The sequence below is a fragment of the Hippoglossus hippoglossus genome, chromosome 15 (assembly GCF_009819705.1).
Source record: "Hippoglossus hippoglossus isolate fHipHip1 chromosome 15, fHipHip1.pri, whole genome shotgun sequence".
In the NCBI taxonomy this organism is placed as follows: Eukaryota; Metazoa; Chordata; class Actinopteri; order Pleuronectiformes; family Pleuronectidae; genus Hippoglossus; species Hippoglossus hippoglossus.
Window position 1 is genome coordinate 10,400,699 of NC_047165.1, and position 18,472 is coordinate 10,419,170.

The 18,472-nt window shown below is 46.2% G+C and overlaps 1 protein-coding gene across 5 annotated transcripts in view; it reads right to left on the reverse strand.

The window, feature by feature from the left end:
• Positions 1-18,132, reverse strand: part of zmiz1a (zinc finger, MIZ-type containing 1a) — a 100,695-nt gene extending 82,563 nt beyond the window's left edge. For 3 of the 5 annotated variants that reach the window (XM_034608386.1, XM_034608385.1, XM_034608384.1), the window contains exon 1: positions 17,884-18,132. The gene's annotated coding sequence lies outside the window, so the exon portion shown is untranslated. The remainder of the gene's footprint in view (positions 1-17,883) is intronic. The other 2 variants (XM_034608387.1, XM_034608388.1) reach the window with 1 other exon arrangement.
• Between the last annotated feature and the right edge of the window lie 340 nt (positions 18,133-18,472).

Below are 18,472 nucleotides of genomic sequence, written 5' to 3' on the forward strand. Positions count from 1 at the left end.
ATCATGACTTAACTCCTGCATGGCCTCCAGGCAGCTCCCTCCCACTGTGTGCTTTACATTCTGCATCAACAAAGCATTTTTAGATATTTGTATGGCGTCTGCGAGAAGCCGTGCGCTGCTGCCCGGTTACTTTATATCCCCCAGCAGAGAGTTAGCATTAGGGATGCTAAATGAAATGTGTCATACTCAAATTGCTTAGGAAGTATTGAATAAGAGCAAGAAATTGTGACTCATGTTTGAAACAAATGTCAGCAGTGACGTCCTCTGTGGCTGTGAGCACCTCTTAGTGACTCATGGAAGCATTTGTGAACGTGGCTCTGATGGACAGAGACGGTTCAGTTTCCAGCCTCTGACTGGCGGAGTGATAACACTGGTGCTAATAATAGCTTGAGAGTATTTTGACACAGTTCACCGGGAAGAACTGTGTAGAATACAGAGGTAGTGACAGCAAGTTCTCCTGCAAGTATAGCAGGGGGAAAAACTGCTTCCTCTTTATGCCCACTTCTCCGTCTCTGCTTGGTGACATCATCAGTGAGTCAGCGGCCAGAGCCGGGATCAAAACGCACAGAGTGAGGTCTGTCTATTATCAGCTGCACATACTGTACACCAGTAGACGGCACAAGCAATCACACAACCACCAGAAGGTCTTATTTTATACAGTAGAAGAGGAGACGGAGGAAAACAAATCTGTCATCGGCAGGAGGCAGAAGCTGGGACTGAGTGGGGTCATGATCCAGTCTCACAGAGAGGAGCCTATTGTGGAAGCAGCAGCAACCAACGGTTAGCGTGGAGAGGCAGAGCACACAGCAGCAAAAACGGCATCAGGTACAGTATGGTTCCTGTGAGCGAGCTCTGCGGTGGGCCCCTCCTCCGTCCCTCCAGCCTCACTGGCCACGGTTGAAAAATTAATGCAGCAAACTGACAACACTTAGGGCCTCCCTCGCTCTCTCCTTCTCTTCCTCTCTTTGCTCCCCTCCCCATGTACCAAACAGGATCAATTACCAAAGCAGGGCTCCACTCAGCAGCGCTAAAGAAACAAGAGGCACTCTCCATCACAGCTGCGTGCGTGTGGATGTGCAAGTGTGTGTGTGTGAGGTTCAGGCAGGCTTATGACGAGCAGAAAGAGGAGAGGAGGAGGAAGAGGAGGAGGAGGAGGTGGTGGTAATAGTCTGTTTGCTTCTCTCTAATGACAGCGGCAGAGTGGATTAGTGAGCCTCCTAACCCATCAGCATCACTCCTCCCAGTAAGTGACAGAGCATGTAAATAACCAGTCGCGGCCACTCGCAGGAAGCAAAGAAAAAGAGAACGGGGGGACTAATAAACCGAGAAAGTCTAAATGCGCGGTTATGCGAGCGTTCCGTCCACGCGCCTTCATTTGTATGCGGGTGGAGATTTTTTCGAGGAGTTCCATTTATACAACATCAGCCAAGTTATTCAAATGCGGCACATCTGACTGGAGAGGATAACATAAAGAAAGGCATCAGCAGAAATGGCAGCAGGCAGTAATCCCCCGGCCAGGCCACTTGTGTTTGCCACGCAGGCAGGCAGGCAGCGCTGTCAGTGGCAGCACCTATACGAGCCTTATCAGTGGCAGCCATGGGGCTCTTCTAATAACCCTGCTGATGCTCTGCAGTTGCAAGGACAGACAGGGAGACGGACAAACAGACAGGCAAGCAGATGGGTTTCACTTCCCACTTAAAGAAAGACCCTGAGCTGTAGGTATCAGCCTGTCGCTGCGTGTGCACAGACTCTGAGTGCAGCTACTCGTTTCCGGCGCTTTGTCGCATGCGATGTTCCAACACCTTCGTGCATGCTGCCACTCTCTTCCAAATGCACTCCAGTGCCGCCCGCCCCACCTATTAACATTTAGTACACACACGCGTTCACACACTGCATTTATGACAGCGTTGTCCAAACTCAGGCACGCTGGCACTGCAGCCCCTCTGACTCGGGCATCATTATCACCATTCAAAAGGTCAAGCACAGTGCTTCCACCCTCTTCTCTGTGATTTATGCCTTTGCGCTATTACTTCTGTTCGCATTAATCTCTATCTGTAAATCTAATCACGCCGCCTCGCCATCGCAGCTCCTGGCACTCTCAGGACAGAAGCTGCAGCCGACAGGAAACGGCTTATGTAAATACACCACTGTTGACACAAGACGGGCATCACTCAGTGCCTCGCTGCCATGATGAGACGCACTGATCAGGGCACAGATAACAACAGCTATCACTTAACTCTTCTTTCTTTTTATTTACTGTCATTATTATCTCTTCATCCCTCCAGCTCGATATACTTTTCATATCTCATGGAGCATTTTTCTTGGCTCGCCTTCAATAAATAGGTTGTTGTTACTGTAAGGAATAAAAAACTGTGCTGTGAGGCTCCACTTTTAGTCAATGAATAACTTGACAATTGACACCAGTAAATGAGAGGGAGGCCAAGAAAAAAAGAGCAGATTTGTCAAATAGAAGCAATTTCAGGCATTCTCTGCGTGCATGTGCGCGAGCAATCATTACCTTCAGAACAACTCCACAACCACTTGAAGCGTCATGAAAACTTTGAGTCGTGCGTGCCTCAAAGGAGCCTTGCAGCACTTTGAGCAGAGTTGCCGGACGCGCGGCTCCATGGCCGCCACATGCAAGTATAAAGACTTAATCAGGTCTCCTGTGTGGAAGTAGAGCTGTGCTTTCTGAGAGAATTCCTTCTGCACGGACTGAAGGGAACCTTGGCGATGACACAGAGAAGCCTGCAGGCCTGTCAGCTCATCTCCGTGCGGCTCAAATCAGCACTCAGCTCCGGAGAACTTGCACTGCCGCGCTGACACGCACTCATACACTGGCTGACACGAATCTCCAGCATCACTTCAAACCATCCACTCAGTGCCTCAACATCATACTCGACATGTGGCGTGTGTGTGAGATTTTCACCACAAACCCCGGCTGAATCATTCCGGCTATTAAATTAGATATTGTGTGGCACACGCTCATCTCGAGATCAAGTCCTGATATGTAGGAGAGCGCAAATCCAGCTAGACCGGGGGCTGCAGGGAAGAAGCAGTGTTAAAGGTTGTGTTAAGTTTGTTTGGCACAAAGTGTTTAATAGTGCACATCAGTTTGTTGCATTTACTGTGCTGTATCAAAACCCTGATCTATCTACACCAAGATATATTTTCATATCAATAAAACATAATCATGTGATAATTCATGTCTTAAAAGACTATAAACCATTTCATATTATTATTATTATTTAATGAGCAAACAATAGCGCCAACCCAATGCTATTAGTTGCAATCTGTTGCAATTCAACACCTTTAAAAAGCACAACATGCCAGAAGATTATGAGATTTAAGAAATCAAAACAAAGCCCTAATTCCTTCGACATATATCAACTCAAGATTTCAAGATGATGACTGATATGTTATGTGCCACCAAAATGCAAGGAGAGAGCTTTTAATTATTGATGGTGCTGGAGCAGGGAGATTTTTAACCGCTCTCCTCCTGTTATCAATCATTAATGGAGTTTCCATCAAAAACACTTCAACCCCTCAAGTATCAAATCTCTCTTGAAGGTGGAGGGCCCACATTCAAACATCCCACTTAATCAAAGGGGCACACAATTTGCTTTTCCCTTTCTCTCATTTTTCGCTTGTGCAAATTAGGATAATAACGGTGCAAATTGCAAAATTGTTCACGGCATTAGGTGTAAAAGTAGGCATTTTAGTGGAGGTCTTCTTGTGACTGATGGGGGTTAATGGGAAAATTCTAAATGTTGAAATCGGAGAGGGGGGAAACAGCCTGCCAGCCAGCGTTTTTTTTTTTTTTGTACTTTCCCTCTCTCTTGTGCCGTATATGAGCAGAGCTGTTTAAAGCTCAGTGTATCTATTCCAGCCCGCTCCGCTCTGTGAAGCTGCAAGGCCTGCCTGGTCAAAGTCATACAGGACACGACGTGCATCAGCGACACTCACAAAAGAGCCACAACGCTGCTGCCTGCTACCCTTTAAAAACAAGCACAAGGTTACATACAGAGCCGTACCTGCACGTAAAGATGCACAAACGCACAGCAGAGTCAGCGAGAGTTCACAGCTTCGGCCGGACTTTAAGGGATCAGCCAAGATCTTTCAATCTCAAAGTTCACCACCCAGCAGCGGTTGAATTGTGCAAAATGTAGCTTTATCGCTGCAACATCTTTTCCAACAATCCCACAACCACAGATGCCACATACACACACACACACCTACTGGGCTGCATGAACACAGCGGCTAAGTGATAGCAAAAAAAAATGAAAGAGTACTCCTAATTACCCATCAAGATGGTTTTTACAATCTTCTGTGTGCTAGTAATCTGTGTCATGGCGGAGAGCCAGCGGCGGCTCGGTTCTGTTTGATTTGTAGCCGCAGCTGAGGAGCCGGTCGCACACCATTTGAGCTGCAGTGGCACTTTCTCTCTCACTTTCTCTCTGTCTCTCTCTCTCACCACCACGACTTACCACCCCCCACCCCCTCACGTACGCACTCACACCGTCCTGTTTAACTGGCCCGACCTTGCCTGTCATCAGGTATAAAACACCTTTTCCAGGCTGCTGCATAACAGGCACATGAGGACACTAAGTGGATTCCGTTGGAGAAACTTCTTTCCTCAAGAGTTCAGGTGAAAAAAAAAAAAAAGTTAGAGAGAGAGCAGGAGGCTTCAGGATTTAGGACACAAGGCTCTGCTTTTATTTGAACATGAGCAAGACATGCTCACACACACTCAAGTTCTGAAATTACTGGTCGGCCGATGGATTACTGGATTGACAGAGAATGTATTACCTTCGCCAAGTCTTCACTCGTGTCTGGTTTACAAAAAAAAGTGCCAAAGCAATTTCTACCAAACTTGGTGGAGGGATGGGGCCTGGGAAGAATCCATTACACTGTAAGGGGCAGATGCAGGAATGAATGTGTCTCTTTCTTTAACCTTGCGTGATGTAACAATGTGCATTTTTGTCAATTTCTTCAGGGAATAATGCACAGATCTTGATTAAAATATGTTTTTACAGGGCTTATTTTTGTGTGTACAATTTGGTGCAGATTCCAAAAAAATATTTTGTGTTTCACACCACTTCCTTTTTCTGTTTGTTGGCTGGTTTTCATGTTAGTTTGTAAGCAAGATTACCCACAGACTAATGGGCGGATTACACACTCTACTGTGGGCCGTTCTAGTTTAGCATTGGGACAGTGTATTATGGAACATGCTTAGAATTCCACCGCTGACGTGCTGAACATTTATAAGCTAATGTGTCACTACTTTTTCCAGGTTTAATCATAAACTTAAGCATTGGAAATTGAAGTCTTGGCCTGATGATGAGTTATCAGATCAGCAGAGTTATGTCAATAAGATTAAAATGAAGAATTAATACAATGAATATGTCTCCTAGTTGTAGCTTTACCTTATTTAAATAACAAAAGCCTATGAAAGCTATAATGATGTTTTAGTCACTAATGAGACACATTACAGAGTAAAAGGAGATATATGGCGGTGAATGGGAGTTATTGAGCACCGACATGAAACTATGAAAGAGTGATTTATACAGTGTGAGCCTTGGCTATGCTACTGTAAGTGAACAGAATTAATGCCCAGAGCCAGCCAGCTAATATTTGCTCAGTGAATGTTATCTGAAATTTGCAGCGAGACGTTTTTTTTTTTTTATGTCTTAAAACTCAGTGTACATTGGCTAAGAGTTTGTCTGGTCATACGAGACGTTCTAATCCAAAGCCAGTGCAGAAGGTCTAGCCTACAGTGCAAGTATGTACAGTATATTAAAGACAGTATGTAAACATGTATTTTTTTATATTACCTGCACTTGTAAGAGCACTTGCATTCCTGCCAACAAAATGTCAAACGTTCAATTATCTTTTTAAAAAGATATTTCTAAAAGTAATGTCTCCCATTTATCACTTCACAGCCTGATTCTCATCTCCAGTAAACAAGATGTCAAAGTGTTCAGTTTGAATGGGGACTGGCGTCATAATCTGCTCGTCACACATGCTATACAGCCTTTTACTTTGAGACACTGCTGACTCATGTAAGATGAGCTGAATCAAAGCAGCTTCACATAGAGTGACTCAGGAGGTTTGCAGAGGTTGAGTGCACCCAAGGCTTTGACTTAATCAAATGGGTCTACTACTTTATCTTAAAAGGACCATACCTGTGCATTTGCAGATCTCTGAATCGCTGCCCACAGCCGCGGTTTTTTCAAGTGACTCAAAGGTTCATTGACGTGCAGCCTCTCTGCACAACAAATGGGCTTTGAATTAGGAAAGGGGAATGTTATTTTTCTGGTGCCATTGCCCGGAATACAGTTAACTCAAAAATTGAGTTGAATAAGTGAATGAGCTCAAGTCTCCAAAATCATATACTGAATCAAGAAGTGAAAACACAATGGCAGTTCAGTTTGATGATCAGACAATTTGTGGTTGCTCATCAATGTCTATCAGCTTCAACTCCAACATGAACCGCTTAGTAACACTCGCCATTGTTCTTAAGTAAACAGAGATGCCAGAAAATTTGTAAATAAGAGGACCAGAAACCAGAAGAAACTCTACCAGTACTAGTATTTCAGCAACACACCAACGCACAACTATGAATGCTCGCCCCATGCGTAGGCTATGTGCGTACCTACGGCGTAACCTCGATGCAGAAGCATGAACTGGGCTTTAATGACGACATTGGTTTGAGATGGCAGCGTTTGTATCCACGATATTTTGGTTTCATTTCTGGATACTGGGAGGAAGTGGAGCTGCACTGTCTAACTTTACATACAGTCTAGTGTTGAACCCATTTATAATCAACTGTTTAAAAAAAAAAAAAAGTCATAGCTGTACAGGCTAATTTCCAAGCTTTCACACGGCATTTGGTTTCCATTAAATTCTACTTGAAAATCAACGTGTAGAGCACTGAAGCTTATATTAGGTAGATAATCCATCACAGAGTCTGCTATGTGTGGCACTAATGGAAGTGAGGAGGCAGGAACAATTTTCAAATCTCTCTAGTATCAAAAAACTGACATACGAAAGCTAAAAAAGAAAGAGAAAGCAGTGCTTTGACAAGCTGCGTTGTCAGGAAATCAAATCAGAACGACAAGTGATTGAAAACTGATGTGAGAAGGAGCATGTGAATTTAGTTGTTTCTTGCTTGATAAGTGTTGCTCTCGGATCTCAGATGTCGTAGCGTCTTCAAACGCACCGGTGGGAGTTTTCACTCTCTGCTGTCGCCTGCATCATAACATTCAGATTACACACCTTAAGGGAAACTAAATACTCAATGCACTGGGAGTGATTAGCTGTTTCAAATCTCTGCAAGCTAAATTTGATAATTTTGTGAAATTGATAAAGACAAAAGCAACATAAGGGGTAGAAAATCAGTCTGAAAATGTTCGAACGTGTAGAGTCATGTAAATTACAGTGGAGGAGTTTTGTAGTTAATCGGTTACAAGATGCAAAAACCCTGGAGTCCTTTAATCGTCCAACTTCATATTTGTTCTTGTTCTTGTCACTGAGAATGAACTCTCCTGTTTTGAGGTAAACGCCACCGCAGCACCTGAAAACTGAGCGTGATCAATACACAGACATTCATATCTCAAGAAGTTATGTGAAGTTGTCAAACTTGGCAGACGCCGAGAGTGTCAATCCAGAGTTTTACCGTTTTTTTAACACAACTGAACAGCCCCACTTAACAGCCTTTTATTTATTCTGTCATTGGTTTTGTCATTAATAAAAATGCCCCGGGCACAAAGAAAAAAAATCCAGTTAAACTGTCAAAATCCTCCTTTCACGTCAACAGCACATCATTGCAGCTGATGAACAGGTTGATAAAGCCCACATTTCACTCTGCTCTCTGCACCTGTGAGTCTGAGGAAGAGCTTTATCTGAGAGACAAGACACTGCCAGCTCAGTTTGACATACGCAGTCCAAAAGACAGATGCTCCACAAAGAGACAACAACTAGCGTAATACCCTGGTGTGTGAGTGTGTGCGCGTGCAAGCACTGCAGCTGAGTGCTATGTGAATTTTAATGAGAAAGACAGAAACATGGAGACACAAAAAAAGACCAAAATGTAGAGATGGAGCTCTCAGATGTCTGGATTGGCGGCTGCTACTCTTTGTGACCCCGATGCTTCGAGCCACAGATCAGATCGGGGACACTGCGCGACAGATGTCTGCCCCGGCGTTCTGTTCCAGGCATGAGTGCTGCTGGCACACACCAAAGAAGGGAAGAGAGAGAGAGGAGGGTGGGAGGGGGAGAAGCAGAAGGGAGTGAGAGAGGAGAAGATGGATGGTATGGAAAAGGAGAGGAGCGAAAGAAAACTGAGACTAGAGAGGAAGAGGAAAAAAACTGAAAGCGGAGAGGGGAACAGGAGAGTTCAGCCCTTGGATATCAGACGTCACACCGGGTTTCGTCGGCGGGACAAGATCTGCTCTGTCATGTTTCTGTCAGACAGCAACCAGTTTGGTCAGAAAGTGACACGGCAAGTTAAGACATACCTCGAGCTGTGACTCTCACCCTGACTGACCTAGAGGGAGGAACAGGAGACCTCACATGCACTAAATCACCATTAGTCTCTTTTCTTTCAAACCAGGAGGCTGTTACACACTAAATAATGAACTTGTGAATGAGGGAGAAAAACACACACAAGCCTTGCGTCTGAATCTACGATAGAAAGGGCTGATGAAATTAAGGGAGAGAGTGTTTACAAGCCATTGATGCCTCTGCACATAACTCAACATATGACCTCCCGCACAACGACTCTGCCACTCCACTTTGAGGAGCAACATGCAAAAAAGAAGATGAGAGACGGGAAGAAAAGGAGCTAATTATAGCAGCGCAGCAGGATGCCCAGAAACAAACTTGATTATCATCATCGTCAAGACGGCACAAAGGAAACCTGCTGCCTCCCCCCTTCCACCACAATCCAATAGAGAGGCTTTTAGCCTTCGTAATGATTTAGAAAGTGACAAGTCAAACAGATTTACTGTGACAGCCTGAAAGGGACCAGCACGAAGACTATTATTGCTCACGTGACCAGACCTCCTCGCCCCTGCTCCTATACACCGCCACCCCCACCCCCGCCCCCTCCTGCCTGTTCCAGGGGACAGCGAATAATACAGCCGGCTCAATAGAGGCAGGCAACTATAGCCTATTCAACCCCCCCCCTCCCCTTCAAACAGGGAGGGAAACGCTCTGCTTTGTGGAAGTTGTTAGTTACTTAAAGCAGCAGCCCCCCCCAAGATAAGGATCTGGTCACGGAAAACTTGTGGCGCAGGGTAAACGGAGATACCTTTGTGCAGTTTTTAACACCATTACCCAAGGTTTATCAGATTTAATGAGCCGTGAATGTGACGTGAAATTTTCAGCTCACGGGAGAGCACCTGACAGCGGCCTTGCACCTTCCACCTGCCATGAAACTCTATAAAAGCACTTATTTAACTGCAGAGGAGCTTCATTAAAAGGCAGAAAACGACTATAGCACCACACATTTTATTATTAATAGTTTTTAAATAAAGAAAGAAGCTTCTCTGCTTGTTTTACATTTATAATAATCAGAGGGTATCTTTTGTGCCCTGAGTGAGAGGATCTACATTTGACTTTCAATTCCATCACCCTGAACTGTGGAGTAAATGTATGTTTGAGTAGCATCAGTCCCTCCGGGCCTGAGATGCTTCGGCCTGGTGCAGTCATTATTTTTTTCCCTCCATCTCCTTTTTTCCTAGAAGGTGAAAAACACCTTGGCTGTTCTGAGCTTTGAAAACAGAGCCACCCCTAAAACCATCAGAGCTGGCGGCAGAGGGATGTGTGCAGAGAATTCTCAAGGAGCAGAGACCCCCGGGCTACGCGGATTCATTTTCCCCCTTACTGGCTTCCAAAAACAAAGGAATTCCAGAGAAAATCAGGGCAGGACCTCACCCCAAGCCACCACCGCTGCTACTACTACCCCCACCTCCCTCCCTCTCCCTCTCCCTCTCACACACATGCACACTCACACATTTCATGGCTACATGCACCCACACAAACAGACGGCACAGCAAAGGTGACTTCATGCAACCATCACAGAGACACACCTCCTCTCTTGTTATACAATCATGTTGATTTGCTATCAGGGGAGACATGGTTGCAGAGACATGACAAGGAGAAGACGCCGAGGGTGTGTAAGTGTGTGTAAGTGTGTGTGTGTGTGTGTGTGTGTCAGGGGGGGAGTTTGGCCCTAATTCATATTTCAGAGCCACGTCTGTTGCTGCTGACCGCCGCTAACCAGCGCGGAGTTAGATATCGGCTTCCTCCACTTAGACACGTATTAGTAGGACATTGAGCAACAGACTCAAGTGTGGAGTCGGGGCTGCGGTATGGCAAACTGCTTCCTCCTCCACCCCCCGCTCCAAAAATATGAGCCAGACATGAAACGTGTGATGTCCTCACGTGTATCTTTAACAATGTCAACACATGCCACTCAGCTTCCACTCAGCTCCCACCGGGGGGCCAAGTAAAGGTTACCGGATGACTGTGAAAGCAATGCCGCTAAGCTGTGTAACAACTAACGTATGTAACATAGAGTTATGGTCATTGTTGGGACACATTTAGAACTCATTTACACCAGATAATTTACTTTGACTGAAGTGTTAAGTTATTATAACAAATTAGGACGTGATCAAATCAACAGCCTCTTCCTCATCTCGCGTTCCTCAATCATTACGAAGAATATCTGCAAAACATATACAGTAGACGACAATTGACACCAAAATGTTGCTCTATATTGCTTAAAATTAAGTTCATTTTGTGTTAATAAATACTTATTAGCGAATAGCAACCCAGCAGCCTTTAAAATCATAAAACACAGGAGCCCTTGTTGTTTTGTCAATAATGTTTGCCAGATAATTAAAGAGCCCTGGGAGACAATGATAAACATTGTTTAGAGGCCGATCCCTGGCAAGCACCAAGCAGTGTATCATCGCTGTCTCCGGAATACACATGATTAGCGTGGTCTCATTACTGATATAATAAACGACGTGGCTTTGGTTTGCTGGGAGGACGCACTTGCAACAGGGGTAGATTAGAGGAAAGTGGTGAAACACATTGCCTTCCGTGTAACAACCCGGGAATAAAGCAGAGAGGGAGAAGGATGGGTAGTCTGAGGCGGCAGCAAATAAGTGCTTGTGATATTTGCAAAGTCAGGTCTGCAGCCAGTTATAGCACTTCCAACCATATATTATAAATTGCTGAGATCGCCGTTTAATAAAGTGGACTTTTAAATTCTTTGCTTCTTTATTTGTTTCACTCTAGATCATCACCCCTCCCTCCTACTCCCTCTTTCTCTCCCTCTCTCTGAAGTTAATGCTGCAGCTCGGCCCCGGCCCGCCAGCTCCATCTCTCTTTACAGTTGGTGTATCCACACAGAAGGTTTAAAATATGCCCCTTTATCTGAGCCGCCCAGGCGGGAAAATGAAAGGGATGTCAGTCCTTAGAACCCTGGGAAAGCGGCTGGCTCAACCACCGGTGTCAAAACCAAGGGGAGGGCACCAAGCGGGCAAACAAGCTGCACACGGTAATAGACTTTTTCTGTCGCTGAGCAATGTCGGAGAAGCGGCAAGAAAGCGGTCTTAGTAGGGCAGTGGAGCTCAGGACTTTATGCCTTTATGATTTAGGGGGCTCTCCATAACAACCACAACTGGCTTTAACGACAGAACAAAAGAAAAAACCAGGGAAAACATCCTCTAGTTTGCAAACAGAAATACCTTTGTTAATTTCCGGCACAGACAAATTATAACTACTGCTCCATATTGCCTACATTTCACCATTTGCCCTCCATGCATGTGAAAGAATGAGCAGACACTGCACGGCTCCTTCCTCTTGAGTGACATCGCAGGCAAAGAATAAATGCTGTCCCTTAGCATTAGTAAATCCTAGTTAATTTACTTTGTCACAAAACAAGGACGTATGTATCCCTGGAGGCCGTGTTGGAGACAATTCGGCCGCCTTCAGAGAAACTCTGCATCACTCTCCATCTCCCACACAACCTCCACCGGAAAATCAGCATCACCCTGTACTCCGAGTGCCGACTAGACAAGAGGCTGTTTATAGCACAAATGATATAATAAACAAAGCATGTTATCTTTACAAAAAGATCCATTACAGGCTATGAGCGGGGAGGATTAGCATCACGCTGCGTAGAGGATACGTGAAGTGTATGTAAAATTAGCCTGCATAATCTGGAATCCCCTTTAAAACACACTGCTGTTGTCTGAGCACATAACAGGTTTTAACTTATTGACTCAACCCAACAGGCGCACTTCTCTGGCGGACTGGTTGTTCCAACAGCTGGCACGAACTCAAGCTCTGCGCACGCTGCAGGAGAGCGAGCCAGAGTGCCGCCCTGACTTCTGAGCGGGATGTCTGGCAAGTGAACCCATGTGGGACACTCGTGTAAGGTGCGCGGCCCTCTCCTGAGGCGGCTGCAGTCGTCGGCGCGCTGGCTTGCAGACGTGCACCGGTATCAGGAGATACAAGGCAAACACTGCAGATCAGTACTGAAACCGTAAACCCACTGACCCAGCATGAGGAGGGAGAGGGGACTAATTAGTGACTGTACTTACAACTCAAAAGGAGAGGGAGAGAGACGAGGAGAGGGGAGGGAGGGAGAGAGCACACACACAACGCACACACTCACACACACAGACCACGGCAGTTGCAGGATGAGAACAATGAGTTTGTTTAGCTTAAACAGGGTTTATATGCCAAACAGACACACGCCAACGCCACTCACTCAGACACACACTATCTCTTTTTCTCTCCATCGCTACCCCTTCTTCTCGCTGCCTCGCCGACTTACAGCTGAGACAGGCTCTGTGAGGGTTTCATCAGCAGTAAAAAAAAAAAGTGAGGGTAATTGCTTACGATGGTGAGAAATCTTGAGTGCAGGCGGCAACGGTGGGCGAATGGATGGATGGATGGAGGGAACATTTTGTTCTTCCTGTGCGGGCTCCGACGCTCATATTGTTCCCGGTGAGGCCGGGTGTCATTTATGATTCAAGGGCCCCCAGCCTCTCGGCAGATGGGAACAGGACATGGGCCATTGTGACGTCCCCTGCGCTCATTTCTCAAAGAACATCAAATCAAACATGCATGAGACGGTGACAGAGGTGGGCCAGCAACTTCACTCTCCCACTCTGCTTCACTCTCTCGTCTCAGAAAAAAAAAAAAAAAACACTTAGAAGACTGCATTTTCCTGACGTTGGGAGAGCTCAAGGTTAAAGAAAGAGCTCCACCGAAACAGGAATTAATCTGATGTTTGGCCTGCATTACACCATTTAGCCAGATTATTGTCAACTGCACAACAACTGGCTAACAATGCAAAACCCTGACAGTGCCAACCTGTTTCACACAACACAGCTATAGCTACTGTCGGTCGCTAAAGAAAAGTTTGTTGCTATACCTGAAGTTATATTCCACACTCTCACTCTTTTCAGACATGAACTCCGAACATGTCCAAACATATGGGTCTGGGCATAATCTTGACTTTGCCTTATACATATGAAAAACGCAGCAGGAGATTCTCCAGGTCCGACACGGTCAAAACAACAGGAAAATGGCCGAAGTGTTCAGGTGACGAGTGACGCCTTGTAGAGCAGGACCTGCCGTAAATTCCGCCACGTAAATGAGGTTTTTTGTTTACAGCATCAGCATTTGTCGCCAAAAGCTCTCGAATCTCGTTGTCTTTCCAAGTTGACATCTTCTTCTGAGTCTTCTACACGTATGGCCCCATTTTTTTCAACCTGAGAAACAGCAGCAACACATCTCCTCACTCGTGGTGAATTCTCCTGAGATTTTCCTGCTGTGTTATCACATGGGCTCACTCAGACATTATCTGGAATTTTAATGGCTGGCGGGAAAAACCCCCCGAAGAAACTGACCCGGACAGTTACGTTCTCAGGCACAGCTCCTCCAGATAATTTCAGAAGAATATCCAGAGTTCAGAGTTTTGCGCTAAAGACTCAGCAGTGACCCTCCTGACAGTCTGAGCCACCTATGGAGTTTAAAACCAGCCGTGTGTCCACCGCACAACCAGAACCACAGCGCCTAAGGTTTGCAGCATGAAGGACGGCGGTGAGAAGCGTGTGGCATTGAGGTTTTCTTATCCCTGCGCCTCATGTTGGTCCACTTTTGGCTCTCCGCACCAAAACTGATGTCATGCACAGCCAGCCAGCATGCAGGATGAGTTACATCTGCTCGGCGCTTCATTTTCTCTGTATTACTTACACTGCAATTACCAGGTTTTAACTTGAAGAGAGTTTTAGCTGAGGACTTATGGGTAGAATTACAACGCCGTTTAGGAAGTAGTTATGTGTCTGACACGAGGGCACAACCTCAGCTCAAACTGAACCGTTTAAGATGTAACTCCCTCTAAGCCCCGACTCTCAAAAATTAGGCTTTAAAATGCTCCGAGGCAACACAAGTTTTCCTTATTAAAAGACTAAAATAGGCACTTTGAAAAACAAAGGCTCAGTCTAGATGAGATGTGCTGCCAAGTCGAACCGCAAGTGAGACGGAGGAAGCAAGAAGAAGAAAGGCTGACTTTTGCTCGGGACATGAGTAGGTGGGCTCGGGCTGACGGCGAGACACCAGACTACAAGAATCCGTGTCAGGCGAACAGGCGGCAAGAAGTGTTTCCCAGCACTCCTCCAACCAACAGTTAGATGAAATGTCAGGGCTGTCAAAACATTGATTAGCGTTCGCCAGGTTTTAAACACTTAGCAGGCTGCAGCTGTGCCAGCACACAGTAAACAGCAGCAACTTGTTAAATTGCTGAGTAACAAAAAGCTAATTACTCAGACACCAGTAATTAGTTGTTTTCATACTTTTAATCAGTTTTAGCTCGCTCGGCATCGCGCAGAGGTTCAGCGATGCGGAGTTGAGGTGAACATCGACACCTCTGCGCTGTCTGGGAATAATAGCTGCAGGTGTTAGAAAACTGAATTTGTCAAACAACTTGTTGCAGCCTGATCCTTTTAACAATGACTGAATGTTGAACGAGATGTGAAGTTATGAGAAAACAGATTCAAATACTCAATAAGTAGTATTGTACTTTCTGTTTCCATAAGGGCTGGCTTTGGGAAACTTCAGTGTATTCTTCCTAATGTTTAGCTGCAACTTGTACGACTGCCAGAGGATGTGCTGTCGCTGTTATCAAACATGCAATGAACTCCAGATATTCTCCTGACTTTCTCCTGAGGTATGTGAGGACGTAAGTGTCTGTGTCAGTTGCTGTGGACATTCTCCAGAGTATCTCCTGCCTGCCCCCGGGTAAAAAGTCCCATAATGTCCGAGTGAGCCAGTGTAAAGCAGGAGTGGGCATGTTGATGAACTTTCTAACATTCAACAGACACAAAACTGAAAAATAATACAAATATTTCAGGATGAAAAAGAGGTGTCATAAACATAGAAGACACCAAAGAAGATGTTAACTTGGAAAGACAAGATTAGAGAGTTTTTGTTGATTTGGGCCCACGCTGGTGTTGATGTGCTGCAAGCAAAAAAACATGATCTCCTCATAGGACGTTACTTCCTGTCTCCTTTAGGCTGTGCCACCCGTCACCTGGAGGCCCCAGAAATGTCTGTGTTGTTGTGCACGTCTGAGCTGAGAATCTTCTGCTGCCTTCTTCATACGTGAAAGGCAAATGCCAAAAGAAAGTTGGAACAGTTGTGCAGACATTCTCCGGAGTTCATGTCGGAAAAAGGCGTCTGTCTCTGTTTGAGATTTCACTTTACCGGCATCATTCCCTCCACATTATGGCACTGAGGCCCCAGACAACCCTGTCTGCGTGAATGTGCACTCGCATTTGCACCCAGCACCGTGTTAGACAGCCTTTGAAATCACCCAAATTTGATTTCAATGTGTGTCTACCAGAGCCTTTAGCCTGTTTAGTGAATCAGACACTCTTTCTGTCTTGTCTCACAGCCCGGCCGGCCGGCTGGCTGGCTGGCTTTTTTGCAGAGAGGCCCCAGGAGGGACAACAGAAGGAAAGAAAACTCTCACACACACATACACACACACACACACACACACACACATGCACACAAACAACACACACTTCCAAGTTTCTAACAGTTGCAGATGGCTTTAATTCCTCGCCCTCCTTCTTTCACAATTTATCAGGTAACCTACTCTGAACAAGTGTGCCTTCTTTTCATGCTTTGCTGAGATGACTTCACGTTTGCTCTGGTTCTTTAGGAGGAGGCAAAGGAAAAGAGAAAAAAAAAAAATAGTCGAACAGCACTAATTAATGTGGCGCGGCTGACAAGTGTTGCTGCTGAAACAATTTCATTACATCACCGTTTTAAATTACCGAGAAAGGAGACATTGGAGGGAGCACCCAATTCAAAAGCTGTTTAACGCGCTGACATACAGGGAGTGGACACAAAAACATGGACACCTGCAATCCAATGCAATACTCCTGCAATAAATACTTACTGTGCTGAGCCTGTGATGTTTAATTTGAGTTGAGAGTGCGTCAGGTCTCTTAGGGAATGGGGATTTTTTAGGGTGGCTGATGCCAAAATTTCCTTTTTCTTATCTGACCTGAAGTTAAGAACACAGGGCAGCACATACAGAGAGATATGGGGAGGATATAGATCAGATGTTGTTGAACATTTTTAGGATCACAAAGATCAACTCAACAATAACAAAACATTGCTGATGTGCACCTAACCACAGTTTCCTTGCACTTTCAGCACCTTACGAGGCTCTTTTTCACCCCCTCCAGAAGTTTAGATGTCCTGGTGCAGGGTGCAAGGAATGACAGCCTCCTCCTCCTGCTTCTCCACCTCCTCGTCCCGCCAGGAGCCCCCTTTTCTGGTGTGCTCTGCCCCGGCTGGCCTCACATCCAGACGGGAGGAATTTAACGGGGTGGGTCTGCCAGACTTACTTAATGGCAGAAGTAGGCTGCAGTTGAGTGGAGCAGCTCACCACCATCACCACCACCTCTCAGCTGCAGGGAGACTCCAATGTGGCCCTGCTGGACTCTATCAGGGGGAGTGTTTCATGTCCAAGAATCCAGATGTGTGAGCTGGAATGTTTGCAGGGATGCATGCATGCACTGGAGGTTACAGTGCAGGTACATTACTGCAGCGTTTGACAGAGATATCCACACATGCATGGAGAAAGCTAAACTTTACTTGACTCCCATTCATTGGGGGGGTAGCCACTGATCTCTGAGAGGATCCCATCAGCACAATCAAGTGTTATCAGTCATCAGCCAGGAGGGGAAATGTCACTGAAGCGGTGTGGCACGCTGTTGCCTGACAGGGAAACACATGGACGTGTCTGCTAATTGCATTACAACAGGTAGGTAACAGGCTTGGAGGGGAGTCAACAAGCCCAGACACACTGCTCACTGTTAGCTAAGTGACACACATTCCCGGTTTAGCCTCCACACGGAGCCCCCAGCTGATCCACGTCCACGCACAGACACGATCAACACAAGCCCGCCTGGTGCCTCCACGACATGCGGACACCCCGTGTGGAAGTGAACCTGCACACACGCACCGACTCTCGGCTCCAGAGCTGCGGGATGTGCCGCGCACACACACACGGCTGGATATTACGCTGCGTTACCGCTCGGGCAGCCGGAATCTGAACCTCCACCTCCAGCCACCAGCCAGCCAGCCAGCCCCGGACACGAGTTCACCAGCGGCTGCTGGAGGTTCCTCAGGGGTCAGCCTATTGTTAGCAGGTAGTGAATGTGTGTGTGTGTGTGTGTGTGTGTGTGTGTGTGTCCACCCCCCCCGTCAACGAGCAGCGTCCGAGCCCCGCTTCACAACAGCGACAACACAGAGAAATAACCGCTCTCCCAAACTTACTTTCCGCTCGGACCTCGGTGGCAAATCCGCGTATTGTTCCTCCAAAGAGCCTCGTGTTTCCGCCGCCGCTGCGCTCCTCCGCTCCGCCGCTGCCTCCACTCCACAAAGACCGACGTGAGAGCCCCGGAGACGGTGCGAGTCAGTGACTGAATCAACTACCGTGGAGCTCCGCAAGTTGAAGTGTCAGATTACACTGGCTATTCACTTACCACGGAGAGCAGAGCTGCGGGGCCGAGCCGAAAACACGCACCGGAGCTCCGGGAACGCGGAAGCGGAAGGACGCCGGAGCGTGAAAGGTGGAACTGCGCGCTAATTGGCTGCTAACGGCAGCAGCAGAGGCTCCGACTATTGTCTGGTTCCCTGTCATCATCACAGAGGTGTTGTCTCAGTGTCTCGGCCTGTGAGGTGATCACACCAGCACTTACACTGGTTCACTCAGCAGCAGCTTATAGCATGGAGTAAAATACACTTAATAACATGTATTATTATTAACAATACAGTTAGATATATCGTATGTATAATAAATACATTATAGTTATATATAAAATATAGGAAAATATATTTATTATAAAATATTAAAATTAATAGG